Raw genomic sequence first — 21,189 nt, forward strand, 5'->3', positions numbered from 1 at the left:
TAAAAGTATACAGTCCAAAATTTAAAGTACAATGTAAGTCATTGATCATGATTAGTAGCACTGTTTCATTATTTGTACATCAGTTGTAAGAAATGTACCATCCACATGTAAAATGTTATTAATAAGGGAAAGAGGAAAAGGAGAGGATGTTGGATATATGGGAAACACCTACATTTTGTATATGACTTTTTCTGTAACCTAAAACTTCTTTGAAGACAAAACGGAAAAAAAAAGATACTGGGTGAATAAATGGAAGGAAATGTCATTGTACATATAAGACATCAGATCTTACAGTGATGAGTGTCATATGTTAAAAAAAATTTTAATTTTATATTTTTATTATTTCAAACTTTAAAATTATTTTTGTATTTTATTTTTAAAACTATCATTATTATATAATTTTCCTATTAATTGTATTCAGATATTTTGTTGGCTTCCATTTTGAAGAAACTTTGGATCACAGAATGGTTAGAACTGTGGCAGGGGAGGATCATTGGTGTGGGGTGTCAGAGATGGAGGGTGCATGGGAGGAGGTTCCAATGGGGCACACCTATAAGGCATATGAAGGTGTTCAAGAGTTCATGTGGCATCATTGTCGCAGTGGGTGGAGTTTTACACAATAACCAAAGGACTCTTACATTCCTATCCTGGAGAGCTCTGCCACATTCTCTACTGGAACAGCAAGAATCTCCTGAGTACAGGGGCAGTGACTAGTGAAGAAGGATGGACCATTGACAGGCCCTTGATTGTGAAGACTATTCTTACGAATCTTTACTTGTGAAATTGAAAGTTAGAATAGTATTATAGGATGCCTAAGTTTTTAAAATGTCAATTCTACCCAAACTGACTTACAGACTCAACACAATCCCAATAAAAATCCCAACAGCCTATTTCAGCAGAAACTGAAAAGCCAATTATCAAATTTCTTTGGAAGGTTAAGGGGTCTTGGTTAGCCAAAAACAGCTTTAGGAAGTATGAAGTTGGAGGACTCTCTCTTCCAGAATTTAAAGCGTATTATTAGCTACAGTTGTTTAAAAAAAAAAGGCATGGTACTGGCATAAAGACATACACATTGACCAATGGAACTGAACTGAGAACACAGAAATATATCCTCACAGGTCAAGAGATTTTTGACAAGGCTGTCAAGTCCTCCCAGCAGGGCCAGAAGAGTTTATTCAACAAATTATGCTGGGAGAACTGGAGAGCCATATCCAAAATAACTATATCTTCTACCCCAAATAAATACCCTTTATAAAAACCAACAGATTTCTGGTATTTTGCATCAGCACCCATTTGACTGACTAATACAGCCCTTAACTGAATACATCTAATCAAACATTCCCACCTACAATAGGTTTACATGCATAGGAATGGATTAGTCCTAAGGCATGATTTTCTAAGGTCCACAAAAACTCAGACTGTCACACACCACTCTCTGGACCTCAGAAATACATGTGCTTTCCATATGCAAAATACTTTCATTCCACCACAATATTTCAAAAGCCTTAAAGCATTTTAGTAACAGTGTTAAGGAAAGTCTCATCAAAATCAATTATAGGCATATAATCTGTCATGGAGCAAAAATTCCCCTCTGTGGAACTGTGAAATTTAAAAAATAAGTTAACTCCCTCATTATACAAAGGAGTGACAGGCATAGAGTAAGCATTCCCATTACCACAGGGAGAAATGGGTCGCTGTTCTCAAACAGTTCTGAAAAACTGCAGGGCATGCTCCATTAGGTTTCAAAGTCTAAGAGTCACTTCTGGAACCATAGTTTCTTCAGTTAGAATAGTATCTATTCTATTTTTGATAACTAATCCCTCTTGTTTAGTATCTAGTCTGACATTTCTCCCTATCAGGACATTCTTATTTCAGATACTAAATTGTTAAATTCAATTTCTTTCTATGTTTTATTTCTTCAATTTCTGTACTCATTTTTTTTTAGGATGGAAATTATTTTAATAATTTACTTTGTAAAATAAAAAAAAATCGACATTCAATCTAAGATTGATAATTAGAGGTTTATTTCCCAAGAAGGAATACAGTACAAACACATGGAACAACAGGGATGAATCATGAAGACCTTACGTTGAGTGAAGCAAGCCAGGCTTTGAAGGACAAATACTACATAATCTTTCTGATATGCAATAAGCAAACCAAGCTGTCTCAGAGAGCTAGTGAATGGAAGCTAGGCTTACAGGAATTGGTGCGGAGGTGGGGAGAAGAAGGTTGTGAGTTGTTCATCTTTTCATTTAATTCACTGAGTGTATTTATAACAGTGCTTTTAAAGTCTGTGAAATTCATATCTTTGTATTTTCTCTGACTTTTTCTGTTCACAACTATTTCTCCTGGTCATAGTTAACAAATTTTTATGTTTTTCACATGTCTAATACTGTTTAGTGTTTAGGCCGTGCCAATATTATGTTGTCAAAAGCTGAGCGTTTGTTGTCTTCCTTTAAAGCATATTGCACTTTATTCTATCATTCAGTTAAGTTACTTGAGGATGACCTTGGTACTTTTGAGACTTGGTTTTTTTGTTTGTTATCTTGAGACTTGGTTTTAAGCTTTGCTAGTTTTTAGCTCTACAGTAGCTTTTACTGTATATTTTTTTAATCCTAAAATTTAGACATGACACTTTGTAGGCCTTTGCTGAATGTATGGTTATTCAATGAGCATTCGCAAATCTGACTTGTCAAAACTCAAACACCTCCCAGGTCTCTGTGAGCTCTGGGTATTGTCAAGTTTACAGATCTCTTTCTTTTGCCTAGCCTTATACAGTTTCACCTCTTTATGTGTGTCTTAGTATAACAGTAATATACTCAATGGTAGATTTATGCAGACTTCTGCATACTTACATCTTTGATTTTTGCCACTTGTGTTGCTACTTCAAGCTTCTCTTAATTAACTATTACTTGATCTATCAAATATAAACCATAACTCTTAATAAACCAGGATTTTGGATGAATCAATATAGCAAGATGCTGCTGCTCAGTGATTTGTTCATGCAAGTGCTGGTGTAATTACTGTGAGAACACATAACAGCCACACTAGTGAGAGTGAAGTGGGGTCTCACAGTGGCTTTGAGTGGGATTTCACTAATGACTACTTAAGGTGCTCTTAAATACCTGGAGTTTGGTGATCTCCTACCCCATCTTCCAGGTCCTAACTGTTCCTCAGCCTAAGGCCATATACTTTGAAGGCCTGTGAGTATCTCATTCCCTTCATATTGTTTTTCTGATGGCATTGGCATTGCCTGACCCCATTGCCTACAGCACAACATATTTGAGTATCCAGCAGAGTGGGTAGTAGTTTGCAAAAAGTATCTAATATCCAGGGACCATGTACCCCATTTGCAGGATGGTGTCAATGGGGAATAATCAAACCAAGATCCCCCTTCCCTGGATCCCCTGCATCACCTTTGGTTTCCTCCTGGTAAATGGCCAAAGTCTTCGAGGCTGAGAGTTGAGCCAACACCTGCACCATCAGATAAAGCTCTCGCTGTGGGGTTTCTTGTGGCAAATGCCATGGGAAGCAGGTAGACAACAACAAGAGAACATCTTCCCTTGAGCATCTATGCCTGAGTGAGCTGTTAGGGGCAGTCTCTAGAATGCGGGTGCCTGGTTACCAGGGTTCAAACTTCTGTTGTGTTCTATCTCCAAGAAAATGATGTAACTTCCTGCATCCACTTCCTGTGATGCCTCCTTGGATAGCAACTCCTCAATGTCCCCTCTGGGCTGCTGACAGCCTACTCTCCTATCCCATGGCATTTCCCATCTGTACCCAATTTCCCGAGCACAGCCCTCCAGGCCGCCCCGCTAACGCGTGGGGCATCAAGAACCATCTGAGGAGACTGAAGTGAGTTCACAACCTTCCTCCTCCTACTAGTTCTGTGACTCTGCACATGTCTAGGTGTCTCTCAGGGCCTCACAAGTTTCCCCTGCTACACAAGGGACCAAATCTAGTTTATACTTCCCAGGAATGGTATCAGGTGAATGGGAGAAAACTCCCAGCAAACTTGAGGCCTGGTCTCACAGCTAGTCAATACACAAACGAAGAGAAGGAAGAATTACAAGATGGGGTGGGAAGCAGCAGGAAACACAACTTGAAACAGGTCTGAGTTCTGGCGGTATGATCTTGAGAAAATCATGACCACCTTGGCTTAATATCCTAGTCCACACCAGGATGAGATTGAAATTCTGTGAAAAGCAGACTTTGTCACCTTCAGGTTTAAAACACTCCAAAGATTTCCCATTTCATTTTTTTGGTCAGATCCAAGGCTCCCACAAAGTCTGACTTGTCCCTGGACCTCATAGATGGTCCTATGCTCTGCCATGCTCTATCCCACCCCAAGTCCTCAGTTCCCCAATCCTTCAAGTCTTTGTTCAGGAGGGTGTAGAATATATTTTCAGCACCTCAGAGTACCATAGGCATCAATGGAGAACCAAGGCTAAAGAAGTCTTCTAGTCTGTGGAAAACTTAGTGTCACTCCAAGCACCCTTATTTATAGAGGGGGAAACTGAGGTCTTCTCTCCAGTAGCCTCCCTCCACGCTGGGAGTTCATCTTAATTCCACATGCTCAGATTGGTGGAGGCAGGTCCTCAGCTCTATCCTCTCCTGCTTCTCCTGAGGATGGCACTCCCCAGGCAGAAACCTGGAACCTGTGAGGTCTCAGTACCGATCAGTCTGGCATGTCCCCTTCCCCATGCTTGACCCATGGATATGTTGACAGGAGAAAGATGCCCCTGCTATGTGGCAAATCTGACTCCATCCCATTTCCTCTGTCTCCTTGCCTCCTCCCTGGTGCCAGGTCCTACCCTACCTCCGCCTCCAATATCCCTACCTGTTTAGTCAGTGTGTGTTTGCTGGCAGTACACAGGAAGTCATTTTAGGAGGATGAGAAGAAAACAGCTTCATATGGGCAGAAGCAGACAGTGGTCCCCCAAGATTTAGTGGCTGTCTATGCAAGAGGGTTGAACCCATGCCTCAGTTGTCAGAAGTTCCGTGTCCTCTGGTTTGTGCCCACCTCCTGTGCCTTGAGCCCGGAGCCTCTGAGCCTCCATTTCTTACTTGTAAAGTGAGGGGTTGAGAATGGATTTTGTTCATTCAACAAATATTTAATGAACATCTACTATGTGCTGGAGCTTTGTAAGTTCTGGGGATATGGCACTATACCACACAATGAATGTCCCAGCACACGTGACATTTCCATTCCAGCTTATTAAATGTGAAGCATAAAAAAAAAGCAATTGGAGGTGGAAGAGGCTGCATTTAGGGGCGTGCAGGGTATTGAGCGCACGTAAATCCAGGATGTAACCAAAAGCACGCAAGGTGGTCAGATTCCTGCCCATAGCGTGGCACACATGGGGCCTGTGTGGGACAGAGGATGATACTTGCAATGGCCGTGACTTGCCAGGCACCTTCAAGAAGCCAATGGCTCTGCACTTGCCCCCCACACCCCTGCTGTGTGTTGACTCCCACAGGAGGGCTTGGAACACCCCAAGTCCAGCTACACTCATCTGCCTGAACCTGGACTTGTCCAAGTGGAGAGCTCGGAGTTGCAGGAGCCTCAGCATGCTTCAGATCCACCAGTGGCATGGTTCTGTGAACCTGCAGGAGGCCAGTGACACCAGGAGGAGGGCAGGTCAGGCCCCCTCCCTCCATCACCTTTCCCCATTCCAGCTGGTACAATGGGGGTTGGAGGTACCCCTGGAACAGGTAGACTCTCATGTTGCCCAGAGTAGGATCTGGCCATTTCCTGTTGTGAGGGAGCCCCTGCTGGTCCAGCTCTGTTCCCTGTTTTGTAGATGAGCCACAGGCTTCAGTACTCAAGGTGCCTCAGCTCTCGAGAACTGAGGCGATCAGGAAAGTATGTCTGGAAATCACTGCTCTGCACCATCGCAAGTCTCTGTGCTGACATCAGGGACTTTTCCAGGGCTGGGGGATCCTTCGCCAAATGGGCTCCTGATTCCAGGCCCTTCGGGCTCACATCTGCTCATCTTTAGTCCCTCCACACCCTCATAGAGCCAGGTCACTCATACTTTGCCATCAAGGCTCTGAGATGTCACCACATTATGGGAGGGCTGGGCAGGTCCTAGGTGACAAGGCTCTACTGAGGGTGTGTACCAGATGGAGAGCATTCTTGGGTACATGTGACCCCATTGCACAGGGCTCTGATCCCCATCAAGGAGTTGGGGGAATTTCAGGGTATGGATGAACAGGGGACCCCAGTGCAGGAGGCTGGCCTACCAGAACCAGAGCAATGCAGAGCTGGAGGGAGCTGAGTGGGCACCTTTCTCCCCCATCCCTAGCATATGTGAGGGATGAGGACCTGCTTCAGGGTCCTTCTGGGCACATGAAGGCTATGGTGGCTGTCTGCCTCCACCCAGGAGTGGGACTGCTGGCTGGAGGCCCAGAACAGACTCATGGTCAGAGTTGTCATTCAGGAGAAAATGGTATCTGGAAAGGACACATCTAGAGACCAGGGATACACTGCCCACAACCCCTACTTTCCTGGAATTCTTTTACCTGTCACCATTGTCCATGGTGCTGTCTGGAAAGGGAGTCTGTTTTCCATCATTTTTTGAATGGGTATTTTTGGTAACATAAAATCTCATTTCCATCTTCAAGGGCCCAATCAACTAGAAGATACACATTAGTTCTATTCACATACTCTTAATATTATAAATATCTTTTATTGATTTTCCACTTTTAAAGCCAAGGTATACACAAAGCACTGAAAACAAATTTAAAATTATAGAACAGAATGGAAAAGGCTACAAGTCTTGATTTTGCTTTCTGTCAGCTGAAAAGCTGGGAGAAGGGGTGGAGCAAAGCTAAACTCTGAACTATTCTCCTTAGCTTCCAGAATAGGGAAGCAGTCGGTCCCATCTAAGTTGAGGAATCAATATGATGGTTAACTTCCTATCAACTTGAATGGGTAATTGTGATAGTTTGAAGCTGTATTGACTCCAGAAAAATCTTGATCTTAACGCTGTCATATTTCTGTGTGTGGAAAGCTATCATAAATAAGACATTTTGGTTAGGTTAATTCAGTTAGGGTCTGACCCAGATGTTCATCTTCTTACTGTAGTCCTATATAGACAGGATGAATATTGACAAAGACATAGATGGAGAAAAAGGCTATGAAACTAGAAGCTGTGAGCAACGAAATCTGGAAGAGTGCCTTGGCATATACAGAGGAGTTCAAGATGGCACACAGCCAGTCTCTGGGGGAAATACGTAAGCTTAGGTTGCTTTAATGTAACATTTTCATGGCCTCAGAACTGTAAGCTTTGAAGTTAATAAATCCCCATTGTAAAAGCCAACCCATTTCTGGTATATTACTTTCAGCCACCTTGCTGGCCAGAACAATATGGTATCCAATTCTCATTGTTCTATGAGGATATTTCATAGATTAAAATCATTAGTCAGTTGATTTCATCTATGGCTGATTATATCTGCAATCAACATTGGAGCTCACCTTCAGCCTGGAGGGAAATCTTATTCCATCAATTCAGTAGTCAGAAAGAAGCATTTCTAACTCTTCTAGAGACAGACAGCTTCTCCTGGAGATTCATCAGCTTCATTGGGGTTTTCAACATGCTGCCTGTCATATGGAATTTGGACCTGCCAGTACTCACAGCTACATGAGCCAATTTCTATTTTAAAAAATCTCTGAATATTTACACATATTTATCCTGTCTGTTTTGTTCTCTGGAGAACCTTGACTGAGGCAGACTTTGGTCCTGAGAAAGTTTCTTGAGAAACAGACTCTTTAAGATAAGATTTCTGATTTGAGGCAGGAGTTTTCTAATTGGTTCTCTAATATTGTTTTAGTTTGTTAACAGCTGCTTGGAGCAATATTCCAGATGGGTTGGCTTTTGTAATGCAGATTTGTTAGGTTAAAAGCTGACAGTTCTGAGGCCATGAAAGTGTCCAAATCCAGGTGTCATCGAGATATCCTTTCTCCCTGAGCTGCAGCTGCGGGCAATCAGGCACACAGTGGTGTCTGCCTGTCTCTCCCCTCTCTTCCAGCCTCATTGCTTCAGCTTCTCTGTAGAGTAGCTTCCTCTCAGATTCTGTGTTCATTTTATTTAGGCTTCAGCCTCCTGGAGCCTTTGCTCTCAGCTTCTGGGTTCCTCTCTATCTCTTCAGCTTTTTTCAGTATCTGTGGCTTTTTATGCCACCATTTGTAAAGGACTAAGTAAGAGGACTCAGACCCAACCTGAGCCACACAATCTAATCGAAGGCCCTGGTAGCAGTTTTGTATTGCGTATAAATTCCTAAAATAAATATTGGATTTTGATTATAAATTGGTCTCTTCCTCTAGGCATATTAGATTGTATTAACTTCAGAGGTTTCACTTTTACTTGATTGAATTTTGATTAGGGATTTGATTAGGACACATCTATAGGACATTGAATGCCAACTCCCTCTGTGGGAGGGCACTCAGAAAAAATCCATGACTGAAGAAAGAATTAGATTTTTATTCCTTTATATATTTTCCCCCCTTCCCCTCCTCCTGTCCTGCTGTTTTTGCTGACGGTGTTGTCTTCTCTTCTCATTTTCTCTCCTCTAGGATTCATTGGGATTCAATCCTGGAGACTCCTGATGTGGGGAGAGGTTCCCTATCAATAGCACGATTTCAGTTCCTGGTTTCTGCAGCCCTTCACCTTGACTCTCCCCTTGTCTCTCTTTTTGTTGCATCATCATCATGTGCATGACTCACATGCATGGGCACTGGCTCACCATGTGGACACTCATGCAGGCAGTGGCTCACCACATGGGCACTTGCACGCACCGCACAAGCACTCACGCTCAGTGGCTCACCATGCAGGCATGCTTTCTCTTCTTTTTCACCAGGAGCCCCCAGGGATTGAACTCATGTCCTCCCATATAGTGACAGAAGCTGTATAACTTGAGTCACATCTGCTTCCCAGGTTGGAGTTTTTCGATACTGGATTCCTGGGAAGTAAACACACAGGAGAAGAACACAGAGGAATAGAGAGGTCTCCATGGACAAGGCAGTGGCCCCAGGAAGAAAGAGAACCTGGTAGTTTACAGCTGACCTTGTGTAAAGAACAGATCAGCTGAGCCTGGTGGTAAACAAGCCCCAAGAGGAACAGGACTTATCCCAGCCTACAGCTGATATTGGAAGAAGCTGGGACCACAGAGCCTTCAGAGGAAGAGGAAGACTGAACCTTGCAGATGCTGCAGCCGTCTTGCTCCAACACACAGCAACAGACTTTGGTGAGAGAAGCAATTTACACTTTCTGGCCTGGTGACTGTAAGCTTCTAACCCATATAAATATCCTTTCTAAAAATGACAGATTTCTGGTATTTTGCATCAGAACCCCCTTGGCTGACTAATACAGCTCTTAATTAAATAAATTTAGTCAAATTATCCCACCTATAATACGTCTTCATGCATAGAAATGGATTAGTCCAAAGGGGATGATTTTCTAAGTCCAGAATAGCTCAAACTGTCATACTCCACCCTCTGAACCTCAGAAATACATGTTCTTTCCATATGAAAAATACATTCCCTCCACCACAATATTTCAAAAGCCTTAAATCATTTTAGTAAAAGTTTTAAGTACAAAATCACATCAAAATCAGTTATAGGCATATAGTTTGTCCTGGGGCAAAAATTGGAAAGGAAACAGGGGTCAGAAGTTTCAAATAGTTCTGAAAATCTGCAGGCCATACATCTTTATGTTTCAACATCTGAGAGTCATCTAGAGAACTATGATTTCTTCTCCTTGGGGCCTCATTGAGCAGCAGTCCCGCCCTTTCCAAGGCCTTGCCAGGGGCCATGTTCTCAGGTCCACAGTCATCAAGCATCTGGGGGCATAAGAACTCTAGGTACCACCTTCTGAGAACACAGGCCAAGCAGAAGGAATATGCCCTTTGGGCATATTTCCCCATGTGGTTAGTCAAGTTAATGAGCTTAAGACAGGTTTTATAGTAAAATGAATACCATGTTGAAATCACAGATGTATTTTTTTTAAAGATTTATTTATTCCCCCCCCCCCAACCCTTGTCTGTTCTCTGTGTCCATTCGCGGGGTGTTCTTGTTTTTGTCCACTTCTGTTATTGTCAGCAGCACAGGAATCTGTGTCTCTTTGTTGTTGCATCATCTTGCTGCGTCAGCTCTCCATGTGTGTGGCGCCATTCTTGGGCAGGCTGCACTTTCTTTCATGCTGGGCGGCTCTCCTTATGGGGCGCACTCCTTGCACATGGGGCTCCCCCACACAGGGACACCCCTGCGTGGCAGGGCACTCCTTGCACACATCAGCACTGCACACAGGCCAGCTCCACACAGGTCAAGGAGGCCCGGGGTTTGAACTGCAGACCTCCCATGTGGTCCACGGACGCCCTAACCACTGGGCCAAGCCCGCTTCCCCAGACGTATTTCTTGAAACAGGAAATAGATTAAAGATATGCTTGGAGTATGCTAAAGTTCCTGAAAAATAATTTTATTTCATTATAGGCAAAGAGTTTGTCATATATAGGTCTGTAAACATTATCATATTAAAATCGTAGTTTGACAAACCATTCTTTTGGCGATTTTTAACTTTTTTAAAGGAATGTTGGACTTCATATGTCTGCCCCCTTTCCAATGATGCCCTAAGTTCAACCAACTAATGACGGTCAACACTAGGGTAATTTGCTGAGCTGGCGCGTGGCACTGCCCTGCCGCTAGGTGGCGCTGGGACGCAGTGAGGCCGAGGAGGGCCCCGGGAGCTCCGCCCACTTGACGCATGGGGGCGGGGCCCCGACCACCTTTCCCGAGGTCCCTGCTTCACGCTGCTCCCACGCCGCGCAGTCTCGCCTGGGGGAGGGGCCTGGGCGACGGGCCACGCCCGCCCGCTCGCTGCCGGAGGCTGCAGCTGCTGCGGTTGCCTCCAGGACCCGGCGCCTGCGAGAGGTGAGTGTTCTGGAAGAGTGGGAGGTGAGGGGCGTGTGAGGCGCCCCATGGGGGAGTGCGAGGGAGGGACACGTGTGTGAGTGTGCGCGTGCGTGGCGGGTGCTGGGGCCTGGGGCCTGGGGGCGCCCTTCCTGGTTCGGGGCGTCGGGGTAGACCCCAGAGTTCCTGGGACCTGGCGGCGCTGCAGGACCGAGGGTGTGCGGCTGGGGCTGTGGGGCAGACCCGGCTCAGAACCGAGACTCCGCTCGAGGAGGTGGCGCTGCTTTGGCGTTGGAGGTTCTAGAATGAGCGTAAAGCCTAAGACGCTCCTTCCTGGTGGAGTGCAGGGAGGTCTCACGTGTGCTGTGGGTGATGAACAGTAGAGGGAAATTCCCAATCGCTGTGGAATTAAGTTCTAAGCACAGTGCATTCATTTTCAGTCAGTGCGTTTGATATCTAAACCAGTCACATATCTGTGATTGTTATATGTAAATTCGTGAATTTGTTGGCACCAACCTGCCGATTTACTGTAGAAATTGGTAGTCCCCGCAAAAAAGTTTTAGCCAGTATAAAATCTTAGGAAAGCCCTTTCATAAAAACTTTTTACTAACTTCAGGTAGTAAAAAGTGCATTACATAATAATTTTTGTTTTGTTTTTTTGGGGGGGTGGGCAGTAGGTACCTGGGATTGAACCCTGGACCTGGTACATGGGAAGCAGGTGCTCAACCATTGAGCTACACTGTCTCCCCCATTATCTTCTTGTTTTTTTAAATTGAAGTATATCATTCATACATGAACACATAACAATAAGTGTACAGTAAAGATTATGAATTTACAAAATAAACATACATAACATCACACAGGGGTCTCATACATCACCCAGCCACCAACTCTTTGCATTGGTGTGAAACATTTGTTACAAACTATGCAAAAGCATTGTCAAAATATTACTACAGGGAGGAGGGGGCAAGATGGTGGCTGAGTGAACTTGCCTGGTAATGTCTCTGCAGGGGGCGGCTGGGCAGCGTTGAAGGCTCTTTGGGACCATGCTGTTTCGGGGATTTTTGCTGGTTGGAAGGTGTCTGGATGTCGATTTGGTGGGAAGGTAACAGAGAGGATACGTTTATAATATATAAACGGAGGTCCCAGCTGGGCGCGGAAAGTTCCCTCCTTGGGTGGGCGGAGCCGCGGTGTTGGGCGCTGCTGCAGCTCAGGGAGCCGCTGCAGCCAGGGTTTTTGTTTTTTTTTTTTCCCTTATTTTGGAGGCTCTGCGGTGCTGAGGAATTCGTGGGTACTGGGCCGGCTGGTGGGGGGTTGATGGGACAGGACTCCTTTGCAGATCGATTTGGGGAGACAGACGGTGTTTTGTTGTGAAGCAGGGGGTCGTCTTGGTTGCGGACAGGGGAGGTAGCGCTTCCGCCTGGAGCTCCATCCCCACAGGTCCAGCTGCCGATCTGCAACGGAATTGGATTTTTGGCAATAAGGGGACACAATTGGGAGATTGTTGTAGGGTGCAGTGAGGGAGGGGGACACATCTGGAAGCCAACTGGGGAATATTTTGTGAAGTTTGGGACTTCCGGTCTTGGAGTCTGTTTTCGGCGTTTCCAGCTGAAGCCCAGCCCACCCGGCAGGGCTTGGGATCTGGGTCATTGAACTGGCTGCGGTGTAGAGGCGCCCTCAAGTGGCCGTTGCGTGGGAGCACAGGGTGGGAGCTGTCCAAAGGCTGAAACCCTGAGGAGTAGGTGAATTGCAGGGTTCAGACATTAAATATAGAGTTTGTGGACCTGGCTTCCCCCATGGGGCTGGCACCCAGCTACGGGGATCCCTGAGAGCTGTGTTGCACTGCAGGGCTCCTAAGCTTCCTGTTGACCAGATTTGAGGTTGCCAGGTCTGGGTCCCCTGGACTCTGGTGGTCCACACCCCAGACTCACACCTCTTGAGTCTTCAGTGTCTCAGACTTTCCACCCCTGAATCCATCACACCCTGGGGTCTACCTGGGGTCCTTGAGTGCCCTGGACCTTAACGTTTGCGTTTTATCTTTATTGGTTCATATTGTTTTGTTTTTATTTTCACTTTATCTTATTTTTTACTCTTTTTGACGCCCTGATTGCTAATATTGCATTATCTCCTAGTCTTTTCTCCTAGCGTGTCCCCCAAAGTCCTTTTTTTATACAGTTATTTAGGGTTTTTTTGTTGTTGTTGGTTTAGGTAGTGTTGCAATTGTGGCACGTGTATACCTGTATTTCTCTTCCCCCTACCTGTTCCCCACCGTTTGCCCACCCTCTTTTTCTTTCTTCCTTTCTTCTCGTCTTTCTTTTTTTCTTTATTATAATTAGTTTTTCTTTTTCGGTTTTCTCTCTCCCTCTTGTCCCTCATTTTCCACTTATTTTATTTTAATTCAAGTATACAATAGGTGCTACAGGGAACACCTCACATTTGCTGGGTTTTCCCATCCTCCACTGCCTCATTTCTGTGTGAACTGATTTAGGCTACCTACACTATCCCCCTTCACCTGCATCTTGATATCCGCTATCATCTACTGTCTCTCCTATATTCCACCCCCCACCTCCCGTTCTTTGATCCACAAAGTGTCTAACTCTTAATTTCTAATACCTTTGTTCTGTTTTCTGTCTGGTATCCACTCTTGAAACTATTACCTTTCTTTTCTTTTTCCCTCTCTCACGAAAACAATAGCTTTGTAGCTCATACCATATTCCTCCCATATTCAGTCATCTACCTCATAAAAGGTACTCTACCTACAGCTATAACTCTACACAATCTACATGAATCTAACCTCCATCCTCCCAGATCTCATATTCTTGCTTTGTTAACATATATCACCAATACTATTCTACACTTTTTCCTTGCTTACACAATTGCCTTTCCCTGGCACTAATACTTTCCTTTAAAGTGAACTTAACCAGCAACAAGAAATTAGAATAAGAAGAACAAAGTGAAAAAAAGAAGATATAACACTTACACAAAAATAACAGCTAATTAATCTCCAAGACTAGACAAAGAAGCTAAGGAACTGATTAAACCCGTCAAGATAAAAGGATGACCAGAAAGCAACAAAAATCGACAAACCAAATCAGTAATCAGGAAACTATGGTTGAATCCAATCAACAAACTAAAACTCAGGAAGGGGAGCAGAACTTCGCACAAGCAATGAAAGATCTCACAACATTTATCACCAACAAATTTGATGAAGTAATGAAAGAGGTTAACAACATGAAGACAACACTGGGAGGGGAAATTGCAGACATATGCAAAAACATAACAGAAATGATGGGAATGAACACCACAGTTCAAGAAATCAAAAATACACTTGCAGCAAATATCAACAGACTAGAAGAGGCAGAGCAGAGAATTAGTGATGTGGAAGACAGTACATCAGAAATCAAACACATAGTAGAAAGGGTCGATAAAAAGATAGAAAAAAATCCAGCTAGGATTTAGGGACCTGAATGACAATGCAAAACGCTCAAATATACATATTCTAGGTATTCCAGAAGGAGAAGAGAAGGGAAAGGGGTCAGAAGGAGTGTTGCAGGAAATAATGGCTGAAAACTTCCCAAATCTACTGAAAGAGACAGATGTACATATCCAAGAAGCACAGCGCACTCCACTGGTCATAAACCCCAACAGGCCCACCCCAAGACATATACTCGTCAAATTATCCAGTGCTCAACACAAAGAGAAAATCCTAAAAGCAGCAAGAGAAAAGAAAACCATCACATACAAGGGAAGCTCCATAAGATTAAGTGCTGATTTCTCTTCTGAAACCATGGAGGCAAGGAGGCAGTGGTATGATATAGTCAAGGTAATAAAGGAAAAAAATTTCCAACCAAGAATACTCTATCCAGCTAAACTAGCATTCAAACATGATGGAGAGTTCAAAATATTCGCAGACAAACAGAAACTGAAAGAGTATACCAACAACAAACCTCCCCTTCAAGAAGTTCTAAAGGGAGTTCTGCAGGAAGAAAGGAAAAAACAGGACAGGCAGAGTTGGAGGAGAGTATAAGAGCAACAAAAAAAGACAAACTAGATGGGGGAAAAAAATACAAACAAAATATGACAAACACAAATCCAATAAAAATATGGCTAACACAAATAATTCCTTGAAAGTAATAACACAATGTCAACAGATTAAACTCACCTATCAAAAGATTCAGACTGGGAAATTGGATAAGGAAATATGACCCATCTGTATGCTGTCTACAAGAGACACATCTTAGACCCAGAGACGCATGGAGATTGAAAGTGAATGGCTGGAAAACAATCATACAAGCTAACAATAATCAAAAAAAGGCAGGAGTAGCTATATTAATATCAGACAAAATAGACTTTAAATGTGAAACAATTGTGAGAGACAGAGAAGGATACTACATTTTAGTGAAAGGGAAAATTTGTCAAGAAGATCAAACAATCATAAATATTTATGCTCCTAACAAGGGTGCCTCTAAGTACGTGAGACAAACACTGGAAAAACTAAGTGAAACAATAGATGCATCTACAATCATAGTGGGGGATTATAATACACCACTATCTACCTTGGAAAGAACATCTCAAAAGAGAATCACTAAAGAAACAAAACATTTGAACAGTATATTAGAGGAGCTGGAACTAATAGACATATATAGATCATTACACCCAAACACAGCAGGATATACATTCTTCTCAAGCGCACATGGATCATTCTCCAAGATAGACCATATGCTAGGCCACAAAGAAAGGCTGAATGAATTCAGAAAGATTGAAATCATACAAAACAATACCTCTGACCCCAGTGGAGTCAAGCTGGAAATTTGCAGGGGACAAAGGCCCAGGTTTCACACCACGATTTGGAAATTACACAGCACACTCTTAGAAAAACAGTGGGTCAAAGAGGAAATCTCAAAAGAAATCAATGACTACCTTGAAACAAATGATAACGATAACACAACATACCAAAATTTATGGGATACAGCAAAAGCAGTACTGAGGGAAATTTATAGCCATAAATTCATATATCAAAAAAGAAGAAAGAGCAAAAATTGAAGAATTAACTGCACATTTGAAGGAATTAGAAAAACAACAACAAAGTGACCCAACAGGAAGAAGGAAGGAAATAACAAAGATAAGAGAACTAAATGAAATAGAAAATAAGAAAGCACTTGAAAAGATAAATAAGACCAAGAGCTGGTTTTTTGAGATTATCAACAAAATTGACAAACCTTTAGCAACACTAACAAAGAAAAAAAGAAGATGCAAATACACAAAATAAGAAATGAGAAAGGCGATATCACCACTGACCCCACAGAAATAAAGACTATCATAAGAGGATACTTTGAAAAACTATATTCCAACAAAAATGACAATTTAGACAAAATGGACAAATTCCTAGAAACACATAAGCAACCCATATTGACGAAAGAAGAAATTGATGATCTTAATAAACCGATCACAAGCAGAGAGATAGAATCAGTCATTAAAAATCTCCCAACTAAGAAGAGCCCAGGGCCAGATGGCTTCACAGGTGAATTCTACAAAACATTCCGGAAAGAACTAACACCAATCCTGCTGAAACTATTCCAAAAAATCGAAACAGATGGAACATTGCCGAACTCCTTCTATGATGCCAACATTACCCTAGTACCAAAGCCAAAGAAAGACACCACAAAAAAGGAAAATTACAGACCAATTTCTCTAATGAACCTAGATGCAAAAATACTCAACAAAATACTTGCTAATCGTATTCAACAACACATTAAACGAATTATACACCACGACCAAGTGGGATTTATTCCAGGTATGCAAGGATGGTTCAACATAAGAAAATCAATCAACATAATACACCATATAAACAGATTGAAGGAAAAAAATCACATGATTATATCTATAGATGCAGAAAAAGCATCTGACAAAATACAGCACCCTTTCTTGATAAAAACACTCCAAAAGATTGGAATACAAGGAAATTTTTTGAACATGATAAAGAATATATATGAAAAACCTACAGCCAACATTGTTTATAATGGAGAAATCCTAAAATCCTTCCCTCTAACTCAGGAACAAGACAGGGATGCCCATTGTCTCCACTCCTATTTAACATTGTCTTAGAAGTACTTGCTCGAGCACTGAGGCAAGAACCAGATATAAAAGGCATTCGAATTGGAAAGGAAGAAGTCAAAATTTCATTATTTGCAGATGATATGATCCTATACATAGAAAACCCTGAGAGATCTACAACAAAGCTTCTAGAACTCATAAATGAGTTTAGTAAAGTTGCAGGTTATAAGATCAATGCGCAAAAATCAGTAGCATTTCTGTACACCAATAATGAGCAAGATCAGGAGGAAATCAAGAAACAAATACCATTCACAATAGAAAATAAAAAAATCAAATACTTAGAATAAATTTAACTAAAGAAGTAAAAAACTTATACACCGAGAACTATACAAGACTGTTCAAGGAAATTAAAGAGGACCTAAATAAATGGAAGAATATTCCTTGTTCATGGATAGGAAGACTGAATATTATCAAGATGTCTATCCTACCAAAACTGATCTACACATTCAATGCAATCCCAAAAAAATCAACACAGCCTTCTTTAAGGAACTAGAAAAACTAACTATGAAATTTATTTGGAAAGGAAAGAGACCCTGAATAGCCAAAGACATACTGAAAAAGAAAAACGAAATTGGAAGAATCACACTACCTGACTTCAAAACATACTACAAAGCTACAGTAGTGAAAACAGCATGGTATTGGCAAAAGGAGAGACACACAGACCAATGGAATCGAGTTGAAAGCTCTGATATAGAACCTCACATATATAGCCATATAATATTCGATAAAGCCACCAAACCCTCTCAACTGGGAGAGAGTGGCCTATTCAACAAATGGTGTCTGGAGAACTGGATATCCATATGTAGAAGAATGAAAGAGGATTACCATCTCACACCTTATACAAAGATCAACTCAAGATGGATCAAAGACCTAAATATAAGAGCCAAGACCATAAAAACCTTGGAAAGCAGTGTAGGGAAACATCTACAGGACCTAGTAATAGGAAATGGCTTCATGAATATCACACCAAAAGCACGAGCAGCAAAAGAACTAATAGATAAATGGGACTTCCTCAAAATTAAAGCCTTCTGCACCTCAAAGGAGTTTGTTAAGAAAGTAAAAAGGGAGCCTACACAATGGGAGAAAATATTTGGCAACCATATATCTGATAAGAAACTTATAACTTGCATATATAAAGAACTCATATATCTTGAAAATAAAAAAATAAACAACCCATTTAAAAAATGGGAACAAGATTTAAACAGACACTTCTCAAAAAAAGAAATACAAATGGCTAAAAAGCGCATGAAAAAATGCTCCAAATCTCTAGCTATCAGGGAAATGCAAATCAAAACTACAATGAGATACCATCTTACTCCCATAAGACTGGCAGCTATTAAAAAAACAGAAGAATACAAATGCTGGAGAGGATGTGAAGAAAGGGGAACACTCATCCACTGCTGGTGGGAATGCAGAAGGATCCAACCATTCTGGAGGACAGTTTGGCGGTTTCTTAAAAAGCTAACCATAGATTTGCCATATGATCCAGCAATACCACTGCTGGGTATATACCCAGCAGAACTGAAAACAAGGACACAAACCGATATATGCACACCAATGTTCATAGCAGCATTGTTCACTATTGCCAAAAGTTGGAATCAACCCAAATGCCCATCAACAGATGAGTGGATCAATAAAATGTGGTATATACACACAATGGAATACTACGCAGCTGTAAGAACAAATACACTACAAACACACGTGATAACATGGATGAATCTTGAGAACCTTATGTTGAGCGAAGCAACCCAGGCATTGAAGGACAAATACTACATGACCTCAATGATATGAAATAAACAAGCTGCCTCAGAGAGCTAGAGACTGAACGATAGGCTTACAGGAAATCAGGGGGTGGAGGAAGGATGTGAGCCGACATCTGCAGGGGTGGAATTTATGATGAGCTGGCGGTAAGTATGAACACAAAGAAGAGATAAAATGGGGGCAAGGGGCTGCCTTTGGGTGGGGCTTTGAGGGTTTGAGGGGGGCTGGGGATGGGCGGATGAGTAATATTGCCCAAAAAGTGGGGGGAGGGAGGGGTAGCATACGAACACAGGAGAGTGTCAGGTGTTGGTTGAGAGTAAAATGCTGAAAAAATCATATCAAAATATAATTAAGAGGGTTACCTGTTTAGGATGCTCGGAAGGGATGGTCCGATGCGGGACGGGCTCCTGGGGAATGTCTGAATGCTCATTTTGCCAGAGTGGGTGATACCATTGGGTAGAGACCCAAGTAGTGAGAGTGGGGGTGGACCCACATCCTGGGGAGGACTAATGCCATCAAATAGAGGGAACTGTATCTCTCGAGAGAAAGGGTGGCTCCCAGGGCATTGGGGCAGCTGAGCAATTTAGGACCTGAACACTGTTGCAAGTATCTCTGGATGTGGCTCCTCGGGAAACGGAGGTTGGCTGTCACTGTGGGCACCAAGGGGATGGGGAAAATGGATGTTAAATGAGTGAAACCAACGTAAATGTGGGGTAAGAGAGGAGTTTCGTGAGAATACACAAGGATGGATATAAAATATGTAATATTACATCATAAACATGTAGGGGACGACAGAATGACAATGTAAACCATAATGTAAAACATAGGATAACTAAAAATGTTAGAAAACTGCGTGTCCTAAAGTATGCACCACAATGTAAGCACAGATGTCACCTGGTTTGAAAGCTATTGTCTCAGACTATGTACATCACTTTAAGTAAATATGTTGTGAATAGGTTGTAAGAGTATCGCTGTGGAAGGGAAAAGGTTTTGTAGTGGATTTGTGGGAGTGCTGTATATTGCATACATGAATTGCTGTGGTCTAGGGCTCTTGTGAAGAGAAGTTCAATAATTAGGGGGAAAAAAAAAAGGAAAAGAAAAAGGATGTAGAATTTTTCCAAGTCAACACGTATTCTATATCTAACCTTTAAACCCATCGCTATATTCCATTTTGCTAGTAAGAGATCCTGACATGATATTGGGCCTTCAATATTCAGGAAGTTCTGGATCCCAGAGTGGTCCAACAATGGCAGCGGAAAAATACTGGTATGGGATACTATTGACAGGGGATATATGGCTGACAGGGAGCTATACAGGGCATATGTCCAGGGTGCATGGTAATGTTTGGATATACTCATAGTGGCAACAATTAAAAACTAAAGCTGGGGGGGTACTGGGTCCCTGGCCAGGGGTGCTGTGCCGTGGTCCCTAGGGGAGCAGCGGCAGTCCCCCAAGTGCAGCGGGAAGGTCCGAGAAGGAATGAAGGTCCAACAGTAAGCCCCTGATACTAATGACTATGCTTGTGAGCCTATAGGCCTGAAATAAGAACAAGGCCTAGAGCAGCACTGTGCCTGGGAATTTCCTCCTGACAGCCTTCATGTTACTCAAATGTGGCCAGTCTCGAAGCCTAACTCAGCATCTAAATGCAATGTCTTCCCCCAGTGTGGGACATGACACCCGGGGATGAGCCTCCCTGGCACTGAGGGATCACTATCAACTAACAACTGATAATGCAACTGGAAAATGACCTTGAATTGAAGGTTCGATGCGGATCAGTAGAATATCCCTGTCTACATAGAATAATATGACTTTAAAATGCTGTTTGATCTAATGTAAGGGGGAAATAGAAAGGAGAAATGAGTTTATATGGCTATGAGTCTAAAAAAAAAGAGTCTGGAGGCTGTCAGAAGGATTTCCCTTATGCACAACTGAGCAGAGTCTAAGAGACAGATAAAGTAGATACAATCCCCAGGTACTGGTTCCTTTGAGGGCTAAAGGGATCCACGGGTTCTACGGTCATGGCAGATAGGGTTCACTGCCATGTCAGATGGCCCTTCTATGGAGCTGGTGTTTCTGCGTGATGAAACTGAACCCAGAGGGGATCTCTTTTCATAAGACTATCATGCTACTTTACTGGAATTGTAGTTGGTATTGGGGTTTAAGATATATTTAGGGGATTGAATCTTTTTACTGACAATATGATAGCCAGGCCCTGAGCCTCAACAGACTCCAGCTCCTACAATCTGAATTATTGGACTCACCTCACTCAGCTAAGATGGAGTTGAAGAAGGGCAACCACCACACCATGGAGCCTAGAGTGCCTACAACTGAAAGCAGGAGGATTGCACCCAGTAACCATGTGGAATCTGAGCCTCCTCTTGACATAGAGATGCAACGGACACAAC

This window comes from Dasypus novemcinctus, chromosome 2, assembly GCF_030445035.2.
Source record: "Dasypus novemcinctus isolate mDasNov1 chromosome 2, mDasNov1.1.hap2, whole genome shotgun sequence".
Lineage (NCBI taxonomy): Eukaryota > Metazoa > Chordata > Mammalia > Cingulata > Dasypodidae > Dasypus > Dasypus novemcinctus.